The sequence below is a fragment of the Elephas maximus genome, chromosome 12, assembly GCF_024166365.1.
Source record: "Elephas maximus indicus isolate mEleMax1 chromosome 12, mEleMax1 primary haplotype, whole genome shotgun sequence".
Lineage (NCBI taxonomy): Eukaryota > Metazoa > Chordata > Mammalia > Proboscidea > Elephantidae > Elephas > Elephas maximus.
Window position 1 is genome coordinate 109449311 of NC_064830.1, and position 6000 is coordinate 109455310.

At 62.1% G+C, this 6000-nt stretch overlaps 1 protein-coding gene across 3 annotated transcripts in view; it reads right to left on the reverse strand.

The window, feature by feature from the left end:
• CLIP2 (CAP-Gly domain containing linker protein 2) overlaps positions 1–4810 on the reverse strand; it is a 73586-nt gene extending 68776 nt beyond the window's left edge. For all 3 annotated transcript variants that reach the window (XM_049904757.1, XM_049904756.1, XM_049904758.1), the window contains exon 1: positions 4545–4810. The gene's annotated coding sequence lies outside the window, so the exon portion shown is untranslated. The remainder of the gene's footprint in view (positions 1–4544) is intronic.
• Positions 4811–6000: the final 1190 nt, after the last annotated feature.

Here is a 6000-nt window from a genome sequence, read left to right on the forward strand (position 1 = left end):
ACAAGACCCTTTCAGATGTCTTCCGTCCTGGCCTCTAGGTTCCCAGTGCCAGCACAGTCCCGTCTGAAAGCCAGACCAGTGAGAAAGGCACAGACGAACGGATTTGCGCAGGGAGCAGCCTACATCAGGAAGGATAACAACCAGAGCAGAAGACACGAGGTAGCAAAAAAATCCAGACACCAAACGTCACCCCGTCCCTGGTGGTGACCTTCACAGGGACCGACAACCAGGTGCCCACCTTCCCGTGGTGGGGCCCCCGGACACTCTGTTCCCTGACTGTCCAAACCTGTCCTCTGCTCTCCCTCTGCACCTTCAGTAACACCCTCCCCAACTGCTCCAAATCCACCCAACCTTCAGGACACAAGCCAGGCCCTATTCTTCCAGGTAACCCCCTAGACCACCCCACCCACCCAGTGGCCTTCTCCCCTGAGCAACCCTCAGAGCTGAGTCACCATCGAGGCATGGCTTCTACTCAGGCCTTGAGATGTTTCTACAAGTGCTGACATTTTCAGGAGGATAGGGGCTAATGTCTTCCCAATTCACTAAAAGGATCTTGAAGGCCGGTCTAAACCTATAGCTGGCTGTGTTACCCACACATCGCGGGCTGGTTGCCACCCGACATCACCCACACCCCATCCTCAATGCTGCATGTTGGGGGGTATTTGGGGAGGCGGTGGGGCCTGAATGGGCCAGGCTGGGCTGCAAGCAGGAGCTGGCCAGTAATGGACACCCCCAGCAAGGCCTCTGTAGTTAGCGGAGGTTGGAAAACCAGGCACTTCCCTTGAGCCTGAGAGTCCCCCCTCATCACAGAGGCCAAAGGGCAAAGAAGGAAGCAGATCAGTAGATGGTTAGGGCTGAAGAGCCACCTTCCAGGGATGAAGCAAGGGACGGAAGCCCATAAGTGTACAGGCCCCAAATTTATGCCTTGTTAATGAAAACCACCTGGGAAGTACCGCCTTCTGCTCAGAAGGGAAACATTTCATTAACTTCTTGAAGCATTTCCTCTGGAAACATGCATTTTGTGTTATTGCTTCTGTTTGCAAGGACCCTGGCAGTCCAGGGCAGAGGAGTGTGATGGGGGTGGTAGGGGGCAGGGCGGTGATACTCTGGAGGGAAAGAGCCCCCTCTGCCCCCAAACCAGGGCTGGGGGGCCAGGAGGTGGGCAGCCACTGCCATCCCATCTGTCCTCCCCCCACCCTGGCCAGGTTAGCACACTTGGGTTCTCCCAACGAACCATGCTACTGAGGGATGAGGGTCACGTGCCTACACATTGCTGTTCACTGGCCAGGGGTCTGCCTCCCCCTTTGGACTGTGAGCTCCTGAGGACAGTGATGCCCTATCCGCCCAGCACGGCACCACGCACCTTAAACACAGCCTGCTGACTGTGCCAGCTGGGCCCAGCACTGCCTCCACCCACGTCCTCTTGGGAACCCTCCCCTCCCACAGCCTTAGAGACCAGTGGTCTCCCCCACCAGTGGGTGGGACAGGGTGGGGGCCCTCACCCAGGCTGGATCAGTCCTTCTCTCTCCCTGGAAATTGCACCTTGGGACCCCGAGACTGAGGGCAGCCCCACTGCAAGGGGGCTCAAGCTGATGCCACCATCTGGGGCAGCCAGGATGACAACCCAGAGACAGCCAGGCTGCAGGAAAACAACGGGGCAGACACCGGGAGAGGTGAGGAAACACAGCCGCAATCCAGAGAGGAAAACCAGGGGAGGGGCTGTCTTCGGGCTCCCTACCCTGAAGCCCCCTCACTTAGCCTAATTAGAGTAGGCTCTGTTCCTGGCAACAAAGTTATCCCAAAGACCTGGGATCAGCTACTCCTCTGCCCTGCCCACCACTCACTGTAAAATGGGGGGATGACCATTGTGGGTGGTGGGGAGAGCCATGGTGGAAGGCAGGCACGGTCAGCAGAGCTGGCCCCAAACCAGGCAGCACATTTAATCTTGGTGCTCGAGCGAATCGGGTGGGTGTCTGAGGGCATGACCAAAAGTGTGCTTTAGGGAAATGAACCTGGTAGGTTAGGGGTGTGGCGTGGGTTGGCAGAAGGGGCATACCTCCCAGGCACACAGCACAAACAGGTGAGGGCAACAGAACCACCTCTTTGCCCCTCAATTTCCTTATTGTAAAATTATCAAAATACCCACAACGCATGCATTTAAGCCCTGAGCCATTCCTGCCTGAGCAAGCACCTGATAAATGTTCTTTTTTTTATTCTCTTAAACCTGCACAAAGGTCGAAGTTCTCCCCAAAAACCACCAGGCAGGGAACCAGGAGCGTCAAGAACATAGCTCCCCACCTCTGGACACGGAAGCAGGGCACAGCAGATGGCATCAGGAGGGCAGGATCAACTTTTAGGGGGGCAGTGCCAAGGAAGGGAGGCCAGGATGGAGCCGGCCCCCATAACAGGCAGCAGGGATGGCTGGGGCTGTGGGAACGGTGGCCTTCCCGTCGCTGCCGAGGGAGGGCAGAGGGGGCAGCCCATGGCGGAGGCCACAGTGAAGCAGAGGACAGCTGGGCCAGGGGCAGGGCTGACTGAAGATGGACAAACAGCCTGGGGAGGGAAAGAGCCTCCTGTCACCCAAGGTGTGTGAATGAGGGCCACTCGGCACAGTAACAATGACTCTTACATGCAGTCACTCTGGGCCAGCACAGTCCATACAAGTCAACACACTCATCCATTTAACCCTCTCAACCCTAAAGGCAGATACTATCATCAGTTGCTGTTGGGTCGGTTCCACTCATGATGACCCCACGTGCGTCAGAGTAGAACTGTGCTCCACAGGGTTTTCAAGGGCTGATTTTTCAGAAGCAGGTAATCAGGCCTTTCTTCCGAGGCACCTCTAGGTGGACTTGAACCTCCAACCTTTCGGTTAGCAGCTGAGCACATAAACCATTTGCACTACCCAGAAATACTCTTAGTATCCCAATTGTATAGATGAGGAAATTGAAGTGGAGTGGTGTAGTGGCTTGTCTGAGGTCACACAGCTAGTAAGTGGAAGAGCTGGGATTTGAACCCAGGCTGTCAGGTCCTAGCACTGGGACTCTTCACCACCACGTGGGACAGCAAACGCTGGAAAGGAACTGGGGCCCCTGTGAGTAGATCCCCCATTTGGGGGCTTTGGGCTCTGTGTGCAGTACCCCAGGCTCCACCCTCCTAGCCTGCTGGGTGCAGACAGATGGGGGCTGCAGATGCCCCCTGGTGCTCTTCTGCCTTGGGAGCGCCTCTCCATCCCCATGCTCCTCCTGGAGCCTGCTGCCCAACATCCCTCCCAGCCCAGGCACTGCGGACACCAATGCATCCTGGACTCACTCCACTACGCACCTACAGCGGGTGTGTGAGCAGTTCCACCTGGCAAAGGGGAACTGACAATCCTTCCCTCAACAGGACATCTGATATAAACCCCATACCTACTTACCCAGAAGCCCCTGCTTCTCTTCCCAACTCCAAGCCTTTGCTCATGCTGTTCCCCTGGCCCTGCAAAGCTTCCTATGGACCCCATCCTCAGGGGTCCGTCCTCTGTGCTCCCACCTCGCCCACCATTTCATTCCTCTGGCTGGTGTGCCAGGCTGGGCTCCACCACCACCCTGAGGACCTGTCTGCAGGGCCAGGGCCAGGTGACAGCAGCTGGAAGGATGAATGAACGGCTCATTGTTTACATTTACAACGAAGGAGGGGCAGCCGCTGCACATTAGTGAGGCAGCCCCCCGCCAGGTGCTCCCTCACCCTCTTCCACCTCTGTCCACAGCCCTAAGACATCCCCACCCCCACCAGCCTCCTGCGGGGGGCATCTTACAGGAGTCTTAGAGATTGAGGGACACACTACTGGGTGTGTGACTCCCCTGGACCCTATCTGTCCGTCCTTCCCAGGGTGTGGCTGGGGCCTGCGTGGCGTGGCACTGCCCAGTGGGCACCAGGCTGGCCCAGGCCCCTCCTGAAGGTCCACACGGGCGGGCCCTGGAGGCCCAGCAAGCATCCTCAGCGGCCGGGCCCCTCCCTGTGGGAGGACAGAAAATCTGCTGCCTCACCAGCCATCACCGCCAGCCTGGGGGGGCCTGTGCGCCAAGGCGCCCCACCCGGCCCCACCCCTCCCCGCCACGCACTACAACCAAGTTTTGCAAAGGGCACGGCCAGGCGACCCCAGCCGGTGGGCCGGTGCTCCTCGTTCTCCCGACCCCCGGCCTGCAGAGGGGCTGCGGAGCCGCGCCCACCAGGCTGCACCCCCGGCCCGCGAGCCCCGAGCGCCCTGAGGCGCGCCCAGCCGCCCGCACCGCCCTGGGGAGGGGGCCGGACCCCGGTCCGTGGGTGGGGGCGCCGACGGAGCCGGCGATGCCTCCAGCAGGGGCCCCGCAGACCAGGGAGCGGCCCCAGCGCCCAGCAGCGCCCCCTCCTCGCCGGCGGACGGCGGGGACCCGGGGGCGCACCGAGCCAGCGCCGCTCACGCCCACGGCCCCGAGCTCGCCGCCGCCTCCCGCGCTGCGCACCCCCGCCTCGCCCCTCCTTTGTTGCCAGGGGCCCCTCCCTCGGTCCCGGGCGGCTCCTACCTTCGCCCCTCCGGCCTCCAGCGAGGCAGCGCGAGGCCTGGCGTCCGGCCTCCTCCCAGCCGCTGCGCCCGGGCGCGGGGGGCGAAGATGCTGCGGCCCCTCCCAGCGCCGCGCCGCCACCGGCTGCAGCCCCTCCGGGCGCCGGAGCCCTGCGCCCCGCGCTGCGGCGGCCTCGTGCGGGTCTGCGGGCCGGGGCCGCGGGCGGGAGGCCGGAGGGGCGGCTGTCTGCGCGCCGGGCGCCGAGCGGGGCTGAGCCGGGCGGGGCTGGGCCGGGCGGGCGCGGAGCGAGCGGCGCGGCTCCGGGAGGGAACAAAAGGGGCCGGCGGGGGGCGGGGCCTGGCGGCCGGGGCGGGGCCTGCGGGCTGGGGGCGGGGCCGGGTCGGGCGACCAAGGGGGCGGGCCTGTAGGCCGGGGGCGGGGCCTGGGGCTCTGGGAACGGGGCCTGGCGGGCTGGGGGCGGGGCCTGGCGGCCGGGGGTCGGGCGCGCGAGCGGCTTCACGTTTCTCCGTCCGCCGCGTCGCACAGAGAGGCGGTGGGCGGGCGGATAAGGCGGCCGAACCTCGGCCCCGCCCGCCGCTGTTCTTTATGGGGCGTCCGGGCTGCGCCACCGTCGCCCTCGACGCTGGGACAGTCGTCGCCGAGATGGTGTTTGACGACGGGGCATCCTTCAGCCATGCTGTGCCTACAAGGACGCCCAGACCACTGGGAGAGGCAGAAGCTCGGGGAGCTGGGGACAGGGGGACAGCGGAGGGCACCTGGAGTTTCTGGGAACCAGGAGCTAGGGCTGAGCAGGAGGGGATGGGGGGCCGCCAGGTGAGAACGCGGGCCTGCTGAGCTTCTCTGCGGCCAGAGGGGTGGGCAGCCCTGGCAAGGGTCTCAGGGTGATTTGCCCCAACGTGTAGGTACACGTGATCTCTGCACAGTCGTCACCGGGGCAGGATCTAGTTCCTGGGATATCAGAGTGGAGACAGCTGTCCAGGCCCACTCCCGCGAGGGGAGGCAGGGGCAGCCCAGGAACCAAGGAGTAACCGGTATCCCAGCACCCATGAGCCCCCAGACTGCGGGTGGGCCTCTTGTGGCTTCCTTTCTTCTTTTCCCCCACAGGTAAGCCAACGTCCGCGCCCTGGCGGGTGCTAGTTCTACAGCAGTGCCCCTTTCCCTTTCTCTGGGTGACAACTCTTACCGGGCCTTCAAAGCCCAGCTCGTTTCCCTTGAGTATGGCAATGCTGGAGTGCTGGGGGGCACAGTCTTGTTTTTATCTCCTAAAGCACCCAGCACAGCGTCTGGCAAACATTCAGTGATATTCCATGAATGAAATTGCTGAATTGCCACACGGCCCCTCAGCTGCCCTAGTAGCCATAAGAAATGATTCAAGAAAGGATTAAACCTCTTGACCTCAGTTTCCCCAGCTGTGAATTGTGAATATTGTTTCAATACAGCTCATCAAACACATAAT